At 44.7% G+C, this 24,437-nt stretch overlaps 1 long non-coding RNA gene across 1 annotated transcript in view; it reads left to right on the top strand.

The window, feature by feature from the left end:
• Positions 1-24,437, top strand: part of LOC106505915 — a 65,539-nt gene that overhangs the window by 4,898 nt on the left and 36,204 nt on the right. The gene's annotated exons all lie outside the window — the stretch shown is intronic.

Here is a 24,437-nt window from a genome sequence, read left to right as displayed (position 1 = left end):
ATTTTAAATCTAAAGGAAGGGACTGGGCCAGAAAGGGGACCAATATAAATACAGTGACATGACCGTATAGAGCTTATGTTTTCTTTTCTTTTTTTTCATATGGCTGCACCTGTGGCATATGGAAGTTCCCGGGTCAGGGGTTAAATTGGAGCTGCAGTTGAGGCCTACCGCACAGCCAGGGTAAAACCAGATCTGGGCCACATCTGCAACCTATGCCACAGCTCACAGCAGCGCCGGATCCTTAACCTACTGAGTGAGGCCAGGGATCGAACCCTCATCCTCATGGATACTAGTTAGGTTCTTAACCCTATGAGTTATAACTCCTATAACAGTTCTTGAAATGACAGATATAAACAGCTGGAGAGGAGATTATTGGCCACTGAGAATCAGGGCTGGTGGTGAACTGTTGAATTTTGGAAGGTCATAAGTGTGGTCCTTGAAGCTCTCTCTGGGCCTCCCCCATTGCCTGGGTATCTTGGCAGGACAGGAGATCTTCACCCCCAAGCTCCTCTCTGCCTGGTGCAAATCACGGGCTCTGGCTGTCTTTCCAAAACTGCCCTGAGTTCTCTCTGGGGCTCCGAGTGAGAGTAGTGACGAGACCATTGTTTCAACTGGGCCTCACAAAGCTCTTGCACTCTTCTCAAAGGATCCCCCTGCTGCCATGGAGCGCTGAAAGCAATTTCGGGAAACACTAGACTGAATACAGCTTCGTTTCTCATTCGGTACATGGTCGTCGGTTGTAACACCCACTGAAGGGAAAAAGATTGATGTTCCTAGGTTGAATTTTGAGATTAAACAGAGGGAGGCTGGCTTGTCTGGGCACAGAGCATCTATCAATACACGTCCCTGCAGCTTCATAACATGTCTCTGGATTCTGATATAGCATTTTGTGGTCAGCTGGTTCAGGGACAAAATTGAGGCCTTGGCCGCTGATGTTTATGACTTTCCATATAAGCTTTCAGACAGAATTTGTCTTACATTTTGCTTGAGGTATGCTGGGACTCAAGAGTAAACCTCCTGGAATTCCCAGAGGAATGTGTCACATGAATCAAGACAAAGGACACAGCCTGAGATTTCTTGATGAGTTGGTATTTGGAAGATGTACTAAACTGTGTCTATAATGAAAGGAAGCTTAAGATTTGCCTTTCCTATAATTGCCTTTTCTGTGTTTGAAATGCAAGGAGAATATAAAGGTTTACTCAGAAGATTCAGTCTGAATGTTTCACTCTCAAGTCTGGCTGGCTGTGTGTCCACTCACTTCAAATAGAGAATATTCTGGTGCTGCACCGGGGGTTTTAAGACATGTTGCCTAGCCCTACATTTCCATCTCAAGGTCTCAGCTCTAGATGTGCTGGTTGCTTCTGAGGTATCATTGTGCTTCAGCCGACTTAGTGCAGAGAGCTAGGAAATGTACACATATGCACACTAACCCTTGTATCCATGTATAACACATCCATCCGTATCTATCCATCCATCATCCATCCATTATCCACCCATGCATTCATCCATCATCCACCCACCCATCCATCCATCCATCCATCATCTACCTATCTATCTATATCTATTTTACCATCTCTCCCTCTCAAACATGATTTATATGTTTTCCCTTATTTTTAACTTCTTTTTCTGACGGTGAGAAACTTGGTTCTCATGATCTCGTCAATGTTTAAGCATTTCTTCAATCCTAGTGTAAGTGGTTTCAGAATTGCCAGTTGTCTTCAAGCCTTACACTGTCCAGTCAGAAGACAGTTTCTAAAGTTACTCAGGCTAGATCTTTTCTTCCTTGTTTCCTTTAGGATGGCTCTGTTATTCATTTGTAATATCGTTCGATTCACTATTACCTTTAATGTTTATTTATACCATTGTGGTTTCTTCTCCCACATCCCGATTTTCAAAAAATCTTGTGTTTCCTATTAGGATATCTGAAACTCTGCTGTGGTTCTGAGTCAAAGTTATATAAATTGTCTGCTCAGGGAGGTGTGCCTCCCTTTTCCATCCCTATCCACCCCCTTTCCCATCTCTTTATTTGCACATCTTTCCATGCCATCCCCAATCTTTTTAGTTTCTGGTTTCTCCTTCCTATAATTATTTTGCACCAATTAGCAGATACACGTGCATTTTCTTAGACCTTCCTTCTGACAGGAAGGAGAGTGAGTTATAAATCCTCTTTTGTACCCGTGACAGTGTAGGTGGAAAGTCATCCATTTCAGTCTCTCATTCTTTCCCCCACTCCCTTTTGTTTATTTATTTATTTTTTGTCTTTTTAGGGTTGTGCCCATGGCATATGGAGGTTCCCAGGCTAGGGGTTGAATCAGAGCCTACACCACAGCCACAGCAACGCAGGATCTAAGCCACATCTGTGACCTACACCACAGCTCATGGCAACACCAGATATGTAACCTCACTGAGTGAGGCCTGGGATCGAACCGGCATCCTCATGGTTCCTAGTCGAGCTCGTTTACTGCTGAGAATGAGAACACAACGGAAACTTCCAAGGATATTTTTTTTTTTTCTCTTTTTGTCTTTTTGTTGTTGTTGTTGTTGCTATTTCTTGGGCTGCTCCCGCGGCATATGGAGGTTCCCAGGCTAGGGGTTGAATCAGAGCTGTAGCCACCGGCCTACGTCAGAGCCACAGCAACATGGGATCCGAGCCGCGTCTGCAACCTACACCACAGCTCATGGCAACGCTGGATCCTTAACCCACTGAGCAAGGGCAGGGACCGAACCCGCAACCTCATGGTTCCTAGTCGGATTCGTTAACCACTGTGCCACGACGGGAACTCCCCAAGGATATTTTTTTATTTCCGATATTTTGCAGCTACAAATAGTGCTCTAAGGAGCGAACACATACACATGCATTTTTACATATTTAGAGGAATATCTTCAGAGTGTCTTCCTAGAAGTGGGACTTCTGGGTCAAAACATAAGTGCCTATGAAGTTTTCTGAAGGGTTGTCAAGTTTCTCCGCAGAAGAGCTGTGCCAGGCGGGACTCTCACCAGCCACCTAGGAATACCCGTTTCCCTGCAGCCTCGCCAGCAGGATGTGTTGGCATGCTTTTTAATTTTTGCCAGTCTTTTGGGTGAGAAATGGTATCAGCCTTGTTTTGATTTTCATGTAGTTAGAGTGAGCCTGAACACTTTTTCGTATGTTTGAGAGCCATTTTTGTATCTTGTGAATTTTCTGCTCACACGGTGGTTACATTGCTATTTCGGTTTGGTTTAGAGAAGTGCTAGTTTCAGGGGGAATTCAATTTCTTGTTCAAAAACATGTCATTGGTTTCAAGTTAAACACTGGTGTCAGGAGTTCCCCTTGTGCCTCAGTGGGTCAGGAAACCGACATAGTGTCGGTGAGGATGTGGTTCCATCCCTGGCCTCGCTCAATGGGTGAAGGATCCGGCATTGCCACAAGCTGCGGTGTAGGTCGCAGATGTGGCTCGGATTTGGTGTTGCTGTGACTGTGGTGTGGGCTGGCAACTGCAGCTCCAATTCAACCCGTGGCCCAGGAACTTCCATATTCTGCAGGTGTGGCTGTAGAAAGAAAAAAAAATATCGGTACCTAATCTGATTGTGCCTCGAGAAACCTTCAGCAGTGTCCGTAAGGAGGCAAAGAAGGAGGACCAAATTCAGGCTACGTGGATGCCAATGCCAGTTACCCCCGAACAACCTGTGCAGCCTGGGGCTGGCCACATGGCCTCTCTGTGGTCAATGCATATTTGTTGCGTGAAGAGTGAGTTTAGAAGTAGTCTAGGACGTTGACCAGAAATAAAGCACGTGGGATTGTTGACACTATAAGAAGGGTGACAGAGCAAATAAAAGTATAGTGAGCATGGAAAGTTAGGACCCCTAGAGGCATTTGTCTAATTCTGGAAAAGGTTTCCTCCACTTGCCTGTCATTAGAGGTGATTTATTGTTTCAGATACACTGATGTGGTTTGTTTTGTGTTTCTCTAATGCCAACCATCCACCATTTTGTTGATTTCGTTTTTATGCCGTATTAACGGTGGGCCATCTTTATGAGCTTAACCGTGATATGCACCCTGTACATAACCATTCAATTACAATTTGTCTTTAGGTCAACTCACTTAAAAAAACAAAACAAAACAAAAAAAAACCTAAGAAGCATATAAGTTCATCTAAAAAGGAAACTTGACATCCACCACCATACACAGAAAACTGGGAGTTCCCGTTGTGGCGTAGCAGAAACAAATCTGACTGGGATCCATGAGGACGCAGGTTCGATCCCTGGCCTCACTCTGTGGGTTAAGAATCTGGTGTTGCTGTGAGCCATGGTGTAGCTCACAGATGTGGCTCGCATCTGGCGTTGTTGTGGCTGTGGTGTTGACCTGCAGCTGTAGCTCTCATTTGACCCCTTAGCCTGGAAACTTCCATATGCTGCAGGAGTGGCCCTAAAAAGAAAAAATGTAACTTTTGAGTAAATGAGTCCAGAAATAAATATTCTGGCAGAATTTCACATTCCATTTTAAGAATTATAGAATGAAATGAAGCAGTACTAATGAGCTTCCACAGAGGGCATCAGAATTTTCTGGCTGAACCAATGACTGTAAACCCAGAGGAAGGGATACTCTGATTGGTAATCCTGGTCACGTGTCCACACCTAGAACAGGTGGGCTCCAGTCAAACCAGTGGCCTGAGTCAAGTCAGGGTGGCTTCTCAGAGAGAAATTAGAGGACTTTTCCATCAGCAGGGGGAGGATACCTAGATGGTAGTGATGAGAAGCCACAGAAGTGGCCTCCAAGCTCTTTCTCATTCCCTGAAGTTCACCCCAGCCTTCCCTTTTGCCCCAGTTATTAGGGAAACACATTCTGAACCAGAACTCATGGCTCTGCTTGTGTTTGTTGGGCTCCTGGCTTGTGATTTCCAGAAAGAGCAGGTCAGGAGGGCTGGGCTCACGTGAGACGTAGAAGGCTCCCTTCACCTAGGTGATTTCTTCTGATGTTCTAGTTAATCATACCTATGCCTGTGCCTGGGACATGTCCAAGGGCAGGACGGCCCATCTGCTGCAATGCATTCATGACAGGGAAGCAGGGAAGCTAATGCGCTATTTTTTTTTTTTTTAATGGACACACCCCTGGTATATGGAAGTTCCGCAACCAGGGATTGAATCCAAGCCACAGTTTCGGCAGCACTGGATACTTTAACCCACTGTGCTGGGTGGGAGCTGGGGGTTGGAACTCCGCAGTTGGATTGTTAACCCACTGCACCACAGTGGGAACTCCTACACTGTCTATTTTGTTGTTGGTGGTGGTGGTCTTTTTGCCTTTTCTAGGGCTGTTCTTGCGGCATATGGAGGTTCCCAGGCTAGGGGTCGAATCGGAGCTGTGGCTGCTGGCCTACTCCAGAGCCACAGCAATGCCAGATCCAAGCCACATCTTCGACCTACACACAGCTCATGGTAACACTGGATCTGTAACCCACTGAGCAAGGCCAGGGAATCGAACCCACAACCTCATGGTTCCTAGTCAGATTCGTAAACCACTGAGCCACGATGGGAACTCCTACACTGTCTATTTTTAATGTTCCTGGCCTACCAAGCAGGTTGCAGCTCCTCCTTGAGGCCATCTGTTGCAACCCCTGCCTTTCTCTTTACAAGTGTACCCTTATCGATTTACGAGTCTCCCCAAATATGGACAAGCCCTATCATCTAGGCAAAACATGATATTCCCTCTAAATCTGTCTTAGTCCTTTGTCCCTGCCATAACAAATGACCATAGACTTTATGCCTTGAAACAACACAAATTTCCTGCCTCACAGTTCATTCAGTAGGTCAGAAGTCCACTGTGAGTCTCAACCAGGTGTTGGCAGTGCTGCATTCTTTTATTTATTTTTTATATATTTATTTATTTTTGTCTTTTAGGGCCATACCAGCAACACATGGAAGTTCCAAGGCTAGGGGCGGAATTGGAGCTGCAGCTGCCAGCCTATGCTACAGCCATAGCAACTCCAGATCCGAGGCATGTCTGCGACCTACACCACAGCTCTCGGCAATGCTGGATCCTTAACCCACTGATCGAGGCCAGGGATTTAACCTGTGTCCTCATGGATGCTTGTTGGGTCTGTTACAGCTGAGCCAAGATGGGAACTCCTCTTCTAATTAAAAAAAAAATTTTTTTTGGGTCTCATCAGCAGTATGAGGAAGTTCCTGGACTCAGTATTGAACCCGGGCCACAGTAGTGGCCCGAGCCATGGCAGTGATAACACCGCCTCCTTAACACTCCAGGCCACCAGGGAACTCCAGCAGCACTGCATTCTTTCTGGAGGCTTTAGGGGAGAATAAATTTTTTGCCCCAGTCAGGTTGTTTCTCGAGGTGATGGCTAACTGTCCACTGTCCCCAGCTTCTGGAGGACGCCCACATGCCTTGGCTCAGAGTCCCCTTCCTCCGTCTTAAAGGCCAGTCATTGTGTGGTGGCCCCTCCATGCTTCCAATCTCTTCTGCCTCTATAGCTGTTGCATCTCCGTCTGACTCCTTGGCCTTCCTCTTCCACTTTCAAAGGTTCACATGATGATATGGAGTACAGGGGTTTAATCCAGAATAATCTCCCTAGGTTAAGGTACCTCACCTTAAATCCATTAACAAAGAGCTTTTTGCCAAAGGATGTAACATCGGAGTTCCCGTCGTGGCACAGTGGTTAACGAATCCGACTAGGAACCATGAGGTTGCGGGTTCGGTCCCTGCCCTTGCTTAGTGGGTTAACGATCTGGCGTTGCCGTGAGCTGTGGTGTAGGCTGCAGACATGGCTCGGATCCCACGTTACTGTGGCTCTGGTGTAGGCTGGTGGCTACAGCTCTGATTGGACCCCTAGCCTGGGAACCTCCATGTGCCGCGTGAGCAGCCCAAGAAATAGCAAAAAAAAAAAAAAAAGATGTAACATCTTCACAGGTTTCAGTGTCTAGCTCATGGGCATCCATGTGAGGACGTTGGGTACCACCAAAGCTAGTCTAGTCGAAGTGCTAAAGTTGGCCAGGATTGGGGTGGAAATTTCTGAGGTCACGGTGTCTGCCCTCTGATGGGACCTTCTGAGCTCCTGACCTTGTGCATGTGTACTGGGAACCTGCTGCTAACAGAGCTGGGGTATTTCTATGCCCCATCCCTTAAGTGATGGAAAGAGCCCAGCCTGGCCCGGGCGAGGCCGGTGACCTAAATGCTCTGTGTGTACCTTCCCACTTAGGTGTGCAGCCTGCTGCTGAGGACCACCTGGGGTCTCCAACTCTGAACAAGCCACCTAACTCCTCAGCCTTGGTTTCTTCTTCTGCCGTGTGGGAGTCTCCAGGGCTTCCTCTGTTTAAGGCTCAGTGCCAGGCCATGTGGATGTAGCCATGATCAAGGCCGACCAGGTCTACCTCGCAAGGTGTTTACCCTGTAGTTCAAGGGAAAGTCAACTTTAAGCACAACTGTACAGAAATCCACAGGCTGCTTTCAAATGGGAGAAAGTGGTTTGAAGACTAAATCTTAGTAGTAAGTGATGCCATTGTTAGCAGGCCTCAGGTGGGGAGGAGGACTTGACAGAAAACCTCATCTAGGGAGGAAAGCTTTGTTAAGAGATGCAGCAGAGGAGTTCCTGTTGTGGCTCTGTGGAAACGGATCCGACTCATATCCATGAGAGTGTGAGTTTGATCCCTGGCCTCGCTCAGTGGGTTAAGGATCCAGCATTGCTGTGAGCTGTGGTGTAGGTTGCAGACGTGGCTCAGATCTGGCGTTGCCGTGGCTATGGCGTAGGTTGGCAGCTGTAGCTCTGATTTGATCCCTAGCCTGGGAACTTCCATATGCGGCGGGTGTGGCCCTAAAAAGCAAAACCAAAAAAAAAAAAAAAAAAAAAAAAAAAAAAAAAAGAGCTGCGGCAGAGAGCTGAGCAGCAGGAAGGCAACAGGCAGGCATGGAGAGCTCCAGGGAGAGACTGACCAGCTGTCATGGCCCTGAAGCAGGAATGTTTCCCAAGAGATCCGGGTGAGGGTGGTATGAAGGAGGCTCAGAGCACAGAAAAGGACCAGGTGTTCCCTGCTCCTGAGAAGTAGAGAGAAACCCAGGGTCTAGTTTGGATTTAGTTTTTTGTTTCACAGTTGCTGGAAGAAACCTGCCTCTGTGCAAAAGCAGAAGTGAGGCTCTGAATTCCAGAGTCTTGGAGGTAAAGACAGGGCTGTTTCCTTAAATCCTTAAAAGCACTTCTCAGGGTTCCTTGTGGATTTCCAGGAAGCCCTTTTTTGGCTCATTTGAGAGTTTTTAAACTTAAAAACAGAACAATACGAACAACAAAAGCCTGTTGTCTGCTTAGTAGATCTGTTACTACTAAGCATTTAGTTCACATGTACTTGGCTGATTCTATTTGTTTCTCCCACTTTTTATCTTCTCATGGTTGCTTAGCGAAGATTTGTGCAGTAAACAATCTAAAAAAATTTCAAGAGACAGCGCTAATCAGGCATACACGGCCTATTTTGTGATTTTTTTTTATCCTTTTTAGAGGGGTATTATTTGGTGACAATTGAATTTCTTCTGTAAATGGAATATACCTTTATCTCCATTAATTTCATTAAACCCCTCTACTTCCCTTGCGTTTTAGGTTGACTATTGTTGTCACTTAGATAATGACTTTAAAGACCACTTAATTAGCAAAAGCAAGAAGAGAATGGATTACATACTATTATAATTTATAATCCATAATTATGAAATTAGATATTTTAATTATGCAAATTGGCGTGGTTTTTGAGCCGCATAGTCTAAAGCTGCAAAGCTCTTCGCAAATAATTATTCACACTCTCTTCTTTGTTCCCTTTATACTTTATTTGACTTCCTATTTTGAATATTGGAAATTTTGCTTCAGTGTCTAATGGAGAGGCCAATGTTTCCTCTGCCCACTGGAGAAAGATTTGGCTGCAGGTAGGTGAGTCGTGGCAGAATATGAGGAAAATTCTAACCCAGTGCTCACAAACTCAAATGCTTCTCCAAACATTGTGAACTTTCCCTACTTTCTCTGAACCTACCACCCCTTTGCTCCCGTGTTCCAGCCACGGGGACCTTCTGTGGGTTCCCTGAATCACCAAGCCGGTTCCTATCTCAAGCCATTTTGTTGTTCTTGTTCTGGTCCATGCACAGGTTGGAAAAGAATTTCCTGGGTGTTCTTGTTGTGGTCAGTGGTAACGAATCTGATTAGTATCCATGAGGATGCAGGTCCAATCCCTGGCCCGGCTCAGTGGATTGAGGATCTGGCGTTGCCGTGAGCTATGGTGTAGGTTGAAGATTCAGCTTGGATCTGGCTTTGCGGTGGCTGTGGTGTAGGCGGGCAGGTGCAGCTCCAGTTCCACCCCTAGCCTGGGAACCTCCATATGCTGCGAGTGCGGCCCTAAAAAATAAAAAAATAAAAAAAAAATAAATGAATGAATTTCCAGACTCAGGGCCAGGTGAAAAGAATGATAAGTTTATTGAGACAAGAGATGCTGGTAGTGCAGCAGGACAACATTCTGATAATCAGGGAGAGCCAACCTCCAGGAGTGCATGGTCCTGTCTGTTTTTATAGCCCAGGGACAAAGGAGAGAGGGAAGGTCTCATGATACACTTGCTGGTTGGTTGGGAGACTTTTAAGGCTCCTATATGGGTGGGGTGAGGAGTGGGCCACATGCCTTTCCTAGTAGGGGGCAGGCGGGACTGGGGGAGGGGCTCAAGAACTCTGTAACAATTGCAGTGGGATGGAAGGGTGCCAGGGTTCTAGTAATTTTTATCCAGGCCAGAGGCTCTTTGAGGTTTTTTTTTTTTTTTGCTTTTTGTTTTTTTTCCTTTTTATGACCACACTTTTGGCATATGGAAGTTCCCAGGTTAGGGGTTGAATTGCAGCTGCAGCTGCCAGCCTATGCCACAGTCAGAGCAACACCAGATCCAAGCCGCACCTGCAGCCTACACCACAGCTTGTGGCAAGGCCAGGGATGGAACCCACATCCTCACAGACACCATGTCAGGTTCTTAACCTGCTGAGCCACAATGGGAACTCCCAAATAGCCAATATTTTATACTAACTATAAATAAAGTATAAACTTTAAAAATTATGAATCCCTATATTGTACTCCTCTGACCTATATAATATTGTACAGCAATTGTACGTCCATAAAAATAAAGAAATAAAGCAGCAGTTCTCAGTGTGGGCTCCAGGGGCTCCTGGAGTCCCCAAGACTCTTTTATCAGTATCATCAGCAGCATCAAATTGTTATTTTATTTTATTTTATTTTTTGTCTTTTGTCTTTTTGTCTTTTTGTTGTTGTTGTTGTTGTTGCTATTTCTTGGGCCGCTCCCGCGGCATATGGAGGTTCCCAGGCTAGGGGTTGAATCGGAGCTGTAGCCACCGGCCTACGCCAGAGCCACAGCAACTCGGGATCCGAGCCGAGTCTGCAACCCACACCACAGCTCACGGCAACGCCGGATCGTTAACCCACTGAGCAAGGGCAGGGACCGAACCCGCAACCTCATGGTTCCTAGTCGGATTCGTTAACCACTGCGCCACGACGGGAACTCCCAAATTGTTATTTTATTTTTCACTTTTGGCTTTTCATGTGTATACAGTGGACTTTTCCAGAAGCTACGTGATATATGATGCTGTAACTGAATGCAGAAACTGATATGACATTCCAACTGTCCTCTCTTAAGCGGGGTGTGAGATATTTTCAAAAATGCAAAACTGTGTCACTCTGATCACATTTTTTTTTTTTGGTTTTGAAACGTAATCTTTTTTTTGGCCTTGCTGGGGCATGTAGAAGTTCCTTGGCCAGAGATCAAACCTGAGCCAAAACAGTGACCCGAGCTGCTACAGTGGCAAGGCCAGATCTTTAACCCACTCTGCCACAAGGGAATCCCTGAAAAGTAGTCATTTTTAATTAAAAGATTATTTCTATTAACACTTAAAGGTTTATTGCTATTTTTTATTGAGTTAAGATATTTTTAAAAAATTTCTCCAAAACCTCTGCAATAACTTTCCAAACTTGAATTCCACTAAGGCACCAGGCAAGTCTCCAGAATTCTCTTTAGGATTTGTATGGTTCACCCCTCAGGCCAGCTCATCTTCATGTAGGATGTTTATTTCTCTCTGGAAACACAAGGCAGCGGGTCTCAAAGGTGCTGGCAACTTGGCAGTGCCTGGAGTTTGTCAATTCTCTGAGTCCCAGCCCAGATTGCCAGAGTTTATCCTGAAAACTGGGAGAGAGAAGGAAGATGATCTCACTGAGAAATAAAATGTTGCCTGCCGTGTCAGTAAACAGAAGATGTCACATGTCATCAGCGATTGCAGTCCCTTCCTAGGGTGACCGGTGAGACTTGAAGGAACTCAGGAAGGAAATGTCAACCAGAGTTAGACACTTGCCTTCGTGATTCACTGCAGCTGCCCACCCTCAACACCCCCTGAAAGGGCTCAGGGTGGAGACCAGGAGTGAGGCGCTCTGTGCTCTGGGGAATCTGGCAGAACAAGTCTTCAGACAGTTAGAGATTTTCAGAAGATTTGATGAGCCCAATTCTTGCATCTCCTCGTTTCTAGAAAAGCACTAAACTCCCTCCGCTTCTGCAGAGGTGACATCTGCTCCTCACGACTAAGAGTGACCTTCACGAGACCAGCAGCGACCTTCTGTAAAATGTGTGCTGGTTGCATGGACCTTCCCCTTCACCAAACTCACACATATACTGACATGTCCCCCCTACCTCTTTGGAGCGGTATCACAGAGCTCTCTGAAATGCTGCCTCCCGGGCTATAGTTACTCATTTTGCACCAAATAAAGCTTAACTCTCAACTTTTAAGTTGTGCATATTTTTTCCAGTCAACAGAAACAAAGAATACGTGCCATCCACCAGCCATCAGAATGTCTGTGGGGGAAAAAAAAAACACACAAAAAAAAACCAACAAAAAAACTACACACACACACACCCCTGGCCCCAGAGGGAATGATTTCACTGAGCCCAGACCTTGCATCTTCCAGTCCTCAGAACAGCGCTACATTCCTTTACGTGAGCTATCTGGGTTTCTGTTACTAACAGAACTCTTTTGTTCTGACCACCTGCCCTTGGTTTCAAAACTTCCACGTATCCCAGCTCCCCCCTCACCTCTTCAGAGCAGTTTTCTCAGGGTTACCTGAGATGCTGCCTCCCAGGCTTAAGTCTTCAGTTTTGTCCACCCAATAAAACTTCACTCTCAACTTTTAGGCTGTGCATTTTTTTTTAAGTCGATATCACAAAGGAAGTTTTCTGGGCTATTCATCCCAGACTTGGTAATGCAGCTTCTACAGATTCCCTCCCCGCCCCCCTTTTTCTGGCCTAGACATAATGCTGTTGGCAAGTCTTTTGAAGTGTTAATTGATCAACTTGTACCCGTTTGTGCTCCTGGCCAGTGATCATCGTGTGCCGGAATGAGGGGGAAAGAGGAGAACATTTGTGGTTTGATGAAAAATGATACTGGATATATTTGCTGACCATAAGATTTATCAAGGTCCTCAGCACCAAGTGTATGCTCTTTGTATGTAAATTTCTCATCTAATGGCTATTTCGGCAATTTCAATTAGAACGCAATGCACTGTAATAGTTGAGCTAAGATCCCCCCAAAATGAGACAGCTGGCAGATAAATGTGCATATGAAAACCTCGGCTCATTCTTGATTGCTTTAAGAAACTCCATCTCCGATCGCGAATCTCTGATCGCAGTGGTTGAGCTTGGTTAAAAATACTGCAGTTACTCAGAGTCTGGGAGGTAGGGAATGAACTTTCAGTGGCGAGGAAAGATCTAAGCCTTGTCTTATTAATAGCTCTTAGAAGGCAGCGCCAATGTGTGTTTTATCAGTGATTCCTCCAAAGACTGAAAAGTGCTGTCTGTGACTGAAGGGCAGATATTTTTGGAGTTAATTATAGCTAGTCACAGAGTAAAGAATCCTTATTCTTTGCTTTCTTGGTAAATGGGCTGACCCAAAAGATCGGGATTCAAGTGTGTTGCATGTCATTTTGTTATGTAATTAATGAGTTACAAAATTTAGTTCGGTAATTAATGTCAGGAGAGGAAAGAGCAGCCAGGGGCTGCCTCCTCTTTTGAAGTATTGATCGTGCTCCATACTACATCATTAATAGGTTTTCCTTGCCGTAGCCGAACTATTCATAGTAACGGTGGTGGAGGAACAGAATGTGATAGGCGCACTTTTAGCGAGGGCAGCGTATAACTCAAAGCGCCTTCTGTTGTCATCATGTGTTTTCATCTCTCCTTCCTCCTCCTTCTTCAAGTCACCAGATTGTGAATTGCCTTAGAATTTGTTTCGGTGCTCCTGGAGAGAAGAGATATCTGATCTTTTTAATTTCAGTGGATAAAAAAAAAAAAATCTCAGAATTTTGTGATTATCTTAACCCAACATACACTGCTCATGCCTATCAGAAATGCTTTCACTGCAAGTAAGAGAAAACTCAAATAGCCTAACCTACTTAAGATCGTGCTCTCTTTTGCTTGCTTAGCAAGGCATCCGGATCTAGGCAGCTGCTAGTGTCAGTGTTTCAGAAATATTAGACCTGTGGTCTATGTGCTGGGCTCTGACTTACCCTTATGATCATTGAATGGCTGCTGGAGTCCCAGGCATCACAGCCATATTCAAGGCAGGAAGTAGCATGGAAAGAGCCAAACCCTGATGTTTGTCTCATTTACCTGGAAAAGTAAGCTGTCCCAGAAGCCTCCAGCAAGTGCCTGATTTTATCTCATTGGTCAGAGCTACTTCACATCAGCATCTGGCAAAACGCTCAATTATCCAGAAGCAGTGGGCCTCTCGGGCTCACTCTGAGGAGTTAAGCCAGCCGTGACCAGGAATACCGCACGTGATGGGCACCAAAGCTGAAGGCTGGAGATAGGGTGATGATGGAGACAAACATTGTCCTTGATGTTCTAGAAATCAGAGATTTTTGAGGGATGCCAATATTAATGAGTTTTTTTTTTTTCTTTTTAGGGCTGCACCTGCACCATATGGAGGTTCCAGGCTAGGAGTAAAATTGGAGCTACAGCTGCCAGCCTACATCGCAGCCACAGCAGCGCAAGATCCGACCCGCGTCTGTGACCTACACCACAGTTCACGGCAATGCCAGATCCTGAACCCACTGAGTGAGGCCGGGGATGGAACCCGCAACCTCATGGTTCCTAGTCCGATTCATTTCCATTGTGCCACAATGCGAACTCCAGAGGGACACCAATAATTAAATAACCAAGTAGATGATGAAGTGTTTAACAGCTTGTTCTTAATCACACAGTGACAGCAAAGAGGGAGATCAGAACCCTATGGAAACACAGAAGAGGGCTTTCGGAGGGAGTTGATTGTTCAAGGATAATCAAAAGGAAACTGGTGCATTTAGGTCATGTCCAGAGACCTCTGTACATCGAGGAGGATGATAATTCAACCAATGGCTGCTTTGATGACAAAAGTGGTGCCATTGGGAGGGATTCAGCCCATTTAAACACAGGCTCTGGAACATTCTAAATTGCCCTTTAGGCGGCAAGACTGCATGGCTGAAAAGAAAGGTCCAATGTGACACTTCTGTTCATGGCTCATGAACTTTGGTTTCTAGAACATGATGGTGATGAGAAAGAGAGGTTGGAGGAGGTAGAAGGGCTGGTGATTTATCAAGACACATCCTACACCAGGACCAGAGGGGATGATGTAAGAGTCTGTTTAAAGACCTACAGGGAAAAGTTTCCAGCAGAATTTGGAAAGTACCTTAGGAAGACGAAACATCCCTTGGAAAAGTTTAATTAAATCAGTGGGTGTTTGGACTTGCCAGCTCCCACACAAGAGCATTGATTTATGGCCTGAAGCACCTTTAAGAGTTGCCAGGAGAATCCTATGGCCCAGAAGTCTCTCTCCCAGTGCTCTTCAGAAGACTTTAAATTCTGCCGCTGAAGGTTTATTTCTTAGAGTCTTTGAGGTGTTTCGACCTTGACAAATCTCTTTCCTACTTTATTTTTTTTATCTTGTTTCATTTTATTTATTTTTATTTTTATTTGCTTTTTTCCTTTCTTTATTACGCAGTGGATTTTATTACATTTATAGTTGTAAAACGATCATCACAACCAAATTTTATAGCATTTCCATCCCAAACCCCCAGTACACCCCCCCACCCCCAAACCTGTCTCATTTGGAAACCATAAGTTTTCCAAAGTCTGTGAGTCACTATTCTGCAAAGAAGTTCATTGCATCCTTTTTTTAGATTCCACATGTAAGTGATAGCATTTGATGTTGGTTTTTCACCATCTAACTGACTTCACTTCGCATGATAATTTCTAGGTACATCCATGTTGCTGCAAATGTCATTATTTCTTTTCTTTCAACGGCTGAGTAATATTCCATTGTGTATATGGAACACATCTTCTTTATCCACTCCTTTGTAGATGGACATTTAGGTTGTTTCAAGGTCTTGGCTATCGTATACAGTGCTGCAATGAACAGTGGAATACACGTATCTTTTCGAGTCATGGTTTTCTTTGGACAGATGCCCAGGAGTGGGATTTTATTGGTTTTTAGGGCTGCACCCAGGGCATATGTACGTTTCCAGGCCAGGGGTCACATCAGAGCTACAGCTGCCAGTCTACACCACAGCCGCAGCAACACAGGATCTGAGCTGCCTCTTCAACCCATACCGCAGCTCATGGCAAGGCCAGATAAAATCGGACTGCCCGAAGTGGTGCAATGGGATCGGTGGCATTTTGTGAGCACTGGGACCCAGGTTTGATCCCTGGCCTGGCACAGTGGGTTGCAGATCCAGTGTTGCCTCAGCTGTGGCCTAAGTTGCAACTGTGGCTTAGATCTGATCCCTGGCCTGGAAACTCCAGATGCCGAGGGGTGCCCCCCCAATATATATATATATATATATATATATATATATATATATAAATGAGAGATACAAAGATGAGAAATAATAAATTAAAGGAAAAATCCTGGAGTAATCATTTCCAGGTTGATAACTGGAGAGTTGGATCCAGCAGTTGGTGTGTGAATGGCATTATTTTCCCAAGAAGGTTTGATTTCCAGGTTAACGGGGGTAACGGGGGCCGGTGTTTGGTATAATGTCTCCACTCTAGGCTGAGAGCTCCCTTTTATTCTTTCACATGCCAGTTTCCTGCTTTGTGTCATTCCTTTGGATGTATCTGAGACCAAGGATACCTAGAGCTTCACTGGACGTTTCTGGTGAGCCCGCAGGCCTCTGGGAAGCAGAGTGGGGTCTGGTACCTTCACAGCCAAGCAGGTGCTGACCCTCTGCTACATTAGCTCCTATCCTGGGAGAACTCAGTGTGCCCTTTGGGGGTGACCTACTCTTAGTTAAGGCACAGCAGGTGGAGGGGTGCTTTGCTACCTTGCAGTATGTCATTGAGGAGACATTCTGGTTAGGAGCAATGCCAGGATTGTTTTAGGAGTGGGGGTAAAAGTGAGACACAGATTTTGGAACTCTGTGAACTAACCAAAACTTTGAGCAAGAAGAGTAACAGTTACTGAAGAAAATCTAGGTAAGAATCTGTTGTGGTATTTTATCTTGGTCCCATCTTCACACCCTAGATTGGCAATGGCTTTGAAGATACAGCTCCCATTGCCCATTTAGGTATCTGTACCAGAATGGACTTTATTTACAAATAATTGTGGTTTTATCCTTGTTTTTCAATAAATGTATCCATTTAATGTAAAAAAAAAAAAAAAAAAAAAAAAGTGAGACACAGTCCAGGCTCTTGCTTCTTAAAGGTGGCAACCTCTGGTTTCTTGGACTCTTGCTCTGGAAAATGAGATTTGAAAACTTTGCACTGAGGAGTGATGGACTGTGGACAGGTCTCCCAAGGATGGTGTGGATCTGCTGTGTCCTCCCCATGGTGTGGTCAGCTCAGCCCACCTCTCATTCAGTCCCCTAGGTGGTGCCATCTCCTGGGCTTGCGTGGCCCCTGCAATCTCTCAGACCTTCCCACCTTGAAGGGACCCTTCCACCTCGAGGGGACCCTTCCTCCATCTCCAGGGTATGAACCAGCCCCGCAGATCCCATCCACTCCTGTCAGACATGTCTGTCTCATCTCCATCACTTTTATTTATTTATTTTTTTATTGGCCAGCACCTGCAGCATTTGGATGTTCCCAGGCCAGCAGGTGAACCTGCACCACAACAGTGATTCCCAGGCTACTGCAGTGGTGCCAGATGCTTAACCACTAGGCCACCAGGGAACTCCCCACCTTCCTGAAGCAGAGAGGGGTCTGGTTCCCAACAAGATTAAATGGAAAACACACGTGGCAAAATGCTGGGGCTCGGACTTCAGAGTGTTGGTAAATAAAAGGATACTTAGTTTTCAAAGACAAAGCATTCTAGATCACCTTGTGCATAACTCCAGAGAAAACAAGGGACAGAAGACTGCCTTTCCCCAGGGCCCAATTCTTACCTCACAGTTCATGGTCTATTTAAGACTCAAAGCTGTTTGGGTAGATTTTCTGATTATACTGAAGGCATAGGAATGGAGACCTGGCTGGGAAAAGCAGCGGCAAAGACCAGTGGGAAGTCCTGGGAAATAGAAACGAACTGCAGTTAGAGGACACCTTCCTTAAGTGTAGCCCAGACACTGAGAACAGCTGAAGCCCTCAAGGTGGCAGGAAGTGCCTGCGAGACCCAATAGCAAAATAATGAATCACTGTGCTTTTACAGCCTGGTGCTCCACAGCGGAATAGGGGATGTGCCCTGTTTAGCTCATCAGCACAGCTCAGTCCTGCAGCTCCGGAGTATCTCCGTTGCAGATGTGTGAGCCTTTTATTCTTTGTGCCTTTTGTATCCATATGACCTAGTTAGATTTAAGGTGGTGAGAGTTACAAGGGTTCACATTTGTCATAGGAAAGATTTTGATAGCAATACACACACACACACACACACACACACACACACACACACACACACACACATTTTGGTCTTTTTAGGGCTGAACCTGTGGTGTATGGAAATTCCCAGGCTAGGGGTCAAATCAGAGTGGCAGCTACTGGCCTACACCACAGCCACAGCAACGCCAGATCCAAATTTCCTCTGCAACCTACACCACAGCTCACGGCAGTGCTGCATCCTTGACCCACTGAGCGAGGCCAGGGATCAAACCTACATCCTCCATGGATATTATTTGGGTTTGTTACCTCTGAGCCATGTCAGGAACTCCTTGCTAACAATGTTTTAAAAAGATTTTTATTAAAGTCTAGTTGGTTTACAATGTTGTGCTAATTTCTGCTGTATAGCAAAGTGACCCAGTCATATATATACATTCCCTTTCTCTTGTATTATCTTCCATCATGGTCTATCCCAAGAGACTGGATAGAGTTCCATGGGCTATACAATAGGACTTCATGATAGCAATATTTTTTTTTTTTTACTGTATCCTTCTTGTTATTATTACTAGATTTTGCCGTACAGAGTTGAGGACTGAAATAAGTAGATGCAAACTATTGCATTTGGAAAGATAAGCAATGAGGTCCTGCTGTACAGCACAGGGAAATATATCCAACCACTTGTGATGGTACATGATGGATGATATTATAAGAAAAAGAATGTATCTATATGCATGACTGGGTCACTTTGCTGTACAGCAGAAATTGATGCAACATTGTAAATCAACTATAACAAAATAATTTTAAAAACTAAAAAAATAAATGATGCTGTAAGGGGGAAAATGAAGTAGAGAAATCAGAAATATTCAGAGAGTCGAGAGCAAGATGTCCATTTTTACATGCGAAGTTGGAGTGGCGCTGGCTATGGAGTCCTTGGCCTTTTGTGTTTAAATGAGTCACCTTGCATCTTGAATTCCTGGGTACATCCTGGCTCTTCACTGAGGCTGAAAACATCTCATGACTTCAGAATAGTAACCCAGGTGGGCTTAGCGTTTGTGGTTGGCATCCTTTCTTCTCTGTCTTGAAAGTCGTTCTTGGAGGTGATGGGGCTCACCCGGAAGCAGAAAAAAAGGTCATTGACAGAGCTTTGCATCAGTGAATCCAACAGGCAAAACAAGTTGTGGTCCTTGTTGCAAATACCATCTTCTGAATCCACTTGTCTTTCCTATTCATTGAACACACATCTCCCAGGGGCTACTTAAGTGGTCAGATCAGTGGGCCCCTCTGGACAAGGCCGTCCTCTGTTTTCAAATCACTGTCCACTCACAGGGCGTTCAGTTTGGGGTTTGGTGCTCATCTCCATCTATTTTATTACAATCTGTGATCTGCTTTCTCTAGACCATAAAGACTTTTAAATTCCCAGTGGTGGAGACAAAGTGATGATCATTAAACTATTTTGCATGAATGAATGAATAAGGAGTTGCTTCATGGGCTAGAGCTTGCCTTTTCCAGGGGTGTTAAACCAAGACACTACATACTTGGAAGACTGGAGCAGCTGTTCAGAGCTGTCTTCTGCTTCCTTTTCAAGTTTAATTTCAAAGTGGCCAAGCAATCTAATGCCTTATATTTTAAGATCTATATCCTGGTCAGCATTCATTACAGCTACCGAAAGAGACTAGGCATCTGCCACCCCATTTAAACTGTGATACTTCTGGAAATCTCTTTTGGCTGAACAGTTTCAAAACTCAAGTGAAAAAATACATGGGAAAGAGCCCTTACTTCTGTAGCTTACTTTCAATTACTTACATAAGATAGAATGCCTACTTAACAGTGGCTGAAATGGTAGGGTTGTTTTTTGTTTTTGTTTTTGTTTTTTTAATCTCTTATAATAAGTCCAGAGTTAGTTCCATGGTTGGTTAATTCTGAGGCAAATTGTGTCACCCAGAGGCTTTCTTTAGCTTTCCATTCAACCACATCAGTAGGCTGATCCTTTATGATCTCAAGATTGCTGCAGAGCTTCCAGCCATCACAAACACATGGCTGTTTCAGCAGGAGGAGACCTTGTCTTCATGCATTTTGTTTTAATCATGGAAGTAAACATCCTTTTATCTAACATCTAGCTGCTTTATTGTTGATGAACGTTCTGCTATTCTGGCCTCGATTTTTTTTTTTTTTTTTTTTTTTGCTTTCTAGGCCCACACCCCCAGCATATGGAGGTTCCCAGGCTAGGGGGTCCAATCGGAGCTACAGCTGCTGACCTACGCCAGCCACAGTGACATCATATCCGAGCTGAGTCTGTGACCTACACCACAGCTCATGGCAACGCCGGATCCTTAACCCATTGAGTGAGGCCAGGGATCGAACCCTCAACCTCATGGTTTCTGGTTGGATGAGTTACCACCGTGCCACCATGGGAACACCCAGAAAAATTTATTTAAAGGCAGAAAACATTAGAATTATGGTTGACTTTTGGCTCCCTTCCTGTAAGGAACTAAGCCTTTTATCGCAGTGTAAAGGGCCATTCTGGACACATGCTGGGAGGTAGCACTGGGAAGCACTTGTAAGAGCTGGGAAGAGGTCACAGGCCATTCCCACAGTTGCTGGCAACCCAAGTCAATTTGCAAAGGCCACCACACCAGGAGATTATACCCTACTGTCTCTTTTTTCTGGCTGTTTATTTCCCATGCTACTTTGATATCAGGCAGAACAGATGAGACAATGAAGATACACAAACATTTGGGTTAGGAGGTTTGTTACATAAATGATCCAAAGACGGCTCCTCTATATTGGTGCCCTGTCATTTACTTCTTCACCAGCAGGCTGAAACCCATGAGCTAAAAAGCCTGTTGGTCCCTGAATCAGATTTCTGTATGTTCATTTGTTTTAGATATAACCCAAATACACAGAATCTTTGAGCCACTTGGCATAACTCACAAAACTGCAGTCAACATCTGCGAGCCATGGATATGCTCCCAAGCCATTGCTGCCCTGAGGAGCTCTTTGATTCGGATTCCCCACGTGGCACTGAGAGACCTCACCCAGAAGTGTGAGGTCCTCTGCAGCTCCCCTTCCCCTCAGACTTCTCCTTCTGGCTGGTGGGCAGGAAGGTCTCATGCTGTGAGGGACTTTGCCCACCTGCAATCCTCTCCAAGCAGCACCCAGAGCAATTCACTTGTGTGCTGCTGCCATCTTGGGCTTATATATGGATCAGCCCCTAAAGGCCTAGAACCCCCTACAGAGATAGATGCAGAGTTACAGAGCACAAGGCTTTGTTATGGTCCCTTTTTGATGAACTATTGACGGGGCTCTGCTGAGAAGTTCGCCCTTCATCTGTTGCACGCTCTCCTCCCAGACACCTCCCAAGACTCACCAGGCTTATAACTTACTTCCATCATGACCATGAACTTGGGTCAGTGTGCTGGTGACCCTGCAGTTCAGGTAGATGGAGACTCGTTCCACATTTGGGTAAAGCTTCAACACTGTTCTTGGCTCACAACACTCTGGAGGTGGTGGTACTGCAAACAGTCCATAGCTGTCTCCTTGTCTTTGGGTTCTTTCAGTGCCTCACCAGCCAAGAGTTAACCTGCAAGATCCTTGAAAACTTGTTCGTTTTCTTTTCTCCTTAAATCAAACCCATAGTTCCTCCTCTAGTACAGTCTGCCTTGTTCTTGGACAGGAGCACTCAGCCATGTCTCCATTTCCACCTGTCCACCTTATAGCCACAAGCTGACAGTGAAACAGCAGTTGCAAGGTGATTCCAAAGCTTCTTTGGGGCCAGTGTTATTTGTCAGTGTTTTCATTGGCATAGGGCTTGAAGGCAACTTCTGTTAGGGTCAAGCTGCTTGCTTCTCACCTGCAAGTTATTCACCCAGAAAGAACTGGACAGTTATTTCAATAAAATCAATTTAGATCTCTTTCAGAAGACCTTCACGTTACCAGTAATTTAAAAAGCTGTACTGGAGTTCCCTGGTGACCTGGTGGTTAAGGACTTGGTGTTGTCACTGCTGTGGTGTGGGTTTGATCCCTGGCCTGGGAAATTCCACAAGCCACAGCCTCAGCCAAAAAAAATTTTTTTTAATTAAAAAATAAAAGCCTTAGAAGTAAATGAACAATAAACATATATATATATATAATATATATATATTGTATATATATAAAAGGCTGTACACACCACATTGCAAGTCAACTATACTTTAATTAAAAAGAGGAAAAAAGTCTGTCCTGATGGGAAAGGTAAACAGCATTGATGTGAAACCAGTGGAACTCATGACCTTAGGGTATTCTAGGCTGGGGAAGAGACGGGTTAAGCTTGTGTAGATGCAAAGGTGATGGAGGGGCTGACTCAAGCTTTCTTTGGACTCAGAATATCTGTTGTCTCCTTGGTAGCGTCATGTACCTCTTTAGCTTTTGGATTTGGAGGAAAAGCAGAAGTTAGAGGTGGCCTAAAAGATGATTATGCTGCTTGTCTCAAGTTGATGTTGTGACTTTTTGTAAATGCCCTTCAACAGACAAACCTCCCAGCATCCTGGGTCATTCTTCCATCCCTACCATCTAGCCTAGAGGCTGGTCCAGACAAGGTGCTCAGTGATCATTGAAGAATTAACCACGGTCTGTTTTTCAGAATTAAATGCAGTCTAAGTATATCTCTGCCATCCTTCATATTTTACGGCCTGCTGTACACTGGGTCATTTTGCTGTTGCTCTAATATCTTCTTGTATAAAGCAGTCAATTGCCCTGAGTGTGGCTCAGAATATATTGCTCATTAAATTGGGTTCCAGACAAGACTGCAAGGGTATTAGCCTGATGTTCTAAAGTAGCACGAAGCCTCAAGGGCATATAGTGTGATTATTCATTAGCTAAATAACACATACACACAATGGCTTAATTATAGTATTTTGCAGCGAAACAAAATCGTGGTGATTTCCACATCAGAGTGTCTCATTAATGAGATTTGCTAACTGTTATTGGCAGTATTCTGAAATGCCCTTTTGTTTTCAGTCGTTTCCTAAATGGCTAATGTCCTTTGTGGGAGAAGAAGTTTCCTGAAACCTCTCCTAGGGGTGAAATGTTAGTGATTCAGAAAATCCTGAATGTTAATTTCTTCCCCTGTAGCAAGATAAAAAATGCAAAAATTAAATGCATATGTGACCTCTCTCTGTGTCTCCACATCATGAGCACTGAAGTTATGGCCAGCATCAGGGCTCCAAATGAAAGAAAGAACCCAAGTGTGAGGATTCTTTCACCAAGAGGTCACAATCACAAGCATATTACAGGCTGAGTGTCATGCCTTTGTATCCCTTCCCTGTCACATGTCACCTGTGTAACTCTGGTCAGGATGCTTAACATTTCTGGGCCCCTGTCTGCTCATCGGTAACACAACTAGGTTCATTGACGGAGTCAACAAATATTTCTTGACTGTTCCAGACTCTTCTAGGCACTAGGAATATAGCAGCAAACAGGATTAGACAGGGTTCCTGATTTCCAGGAGCTTGTATTCTAGTAGAAAAGAAAGATAAGAAGCTTGTAACTGAAGACACCTGAGTTAGTTCGAGCTAGGTATGACTTTAGTATGCAAATGAAATTGGGTAATTCCATTGAGAAATACTTGGGGTTCCTACAGTGAGAAAGATGGCCAGGGAAGTTTGCTTGAGGATGCTGGCCTACTAGCAGGAATTTGAACCATCAGGAGTCGGATTTTGAGGTTTTGGAAGAAGACTCTTCCTGGATATGGGAATAACGAAGAACCCTGGAGAGGTGTTCTTTGAGCTCTTAAAGTGACATCAAGCAATCAAAATTCAATGGTTTCTACGCAGGGCATTTTAAAATAGTGTCTCATCTTTTCCCCAGATGAGTCAGCGATATCCTACATTATCCATTTCCATGGGTCTTACTTCTTTGTCTTTATCTGGGCTTAGCTTTTTCATTCTGAGGTGTGTGTGCACACGTGCACGCATGCCTGCCCAGGCGTTACAAGTACAATTTCCTGGACTGCATGTACGCCATTCTTTAGCTGGCAAATCCACCCATCTTAGTTACTCATTCTGACCAGAACAAGAAGAGTCTTCCAGTGAAATCTTCTTTTAGATTTCCATTTCTTTATTTCCTCCTAGTAACTTGGGATGGATGGAATTTAAGGGATGTCCTTTCCGTATTATATTGAGTCAGTTCTGAATGCGACACAAGCAAAACTTGGTTTCTGATTCCTCATTGTTTCAGACCCGATTGCTCGCTGAGCAGTTCTCTCTGCTTGCCCACCCATGTTCGTGAAGCTGTGTTGGCCCCTTCAGGGCCCATGCTGGCTCATTCCACTGGCTAATCCTGATCTTTGGAGGCACGTGAAAGAGTGTGTGGAACGTTGTGTGCACAAGTCAGAAAGAGCTCCCCCTTTCATCCTGACTGTTCAACCACGAGCCCTCTAATACCACACAGTTCGTTAGTTCATTGACTGATCCACTCATTCATTTATACATTTATTTATTTGTTTTTCTCCTTTTTAAAAAAATTAAAGATAGTTGATTTACAGTATTTTGCCAATTTCTGCTGTACAGCCAAGTGACCCAGTAACACATATAAATACATTCCCTTTCTTATATTATCTTTCATCACAGCC

This window comes from Sus scrofa, chromosome 14 (assembly GCF_000003025.6).
Source record: "Sus scrofa isolate TJ Tabasco breed Duroc chromosome 14, Sscrofa11.1, whole genome shotgun sequence".
In the NCBI taxonomy this organism is placed as follows: domain Eukaryota; kingdom Metazoa; phylum Chordata; class Mammalia; order Artiodactyla; family Suidae; genus Sus; species Sus scrofa.
Note: the sequence above shows the minus strand (reverse complement) of the source record. Positions and strands in the feature narration are given on the sequence as shown.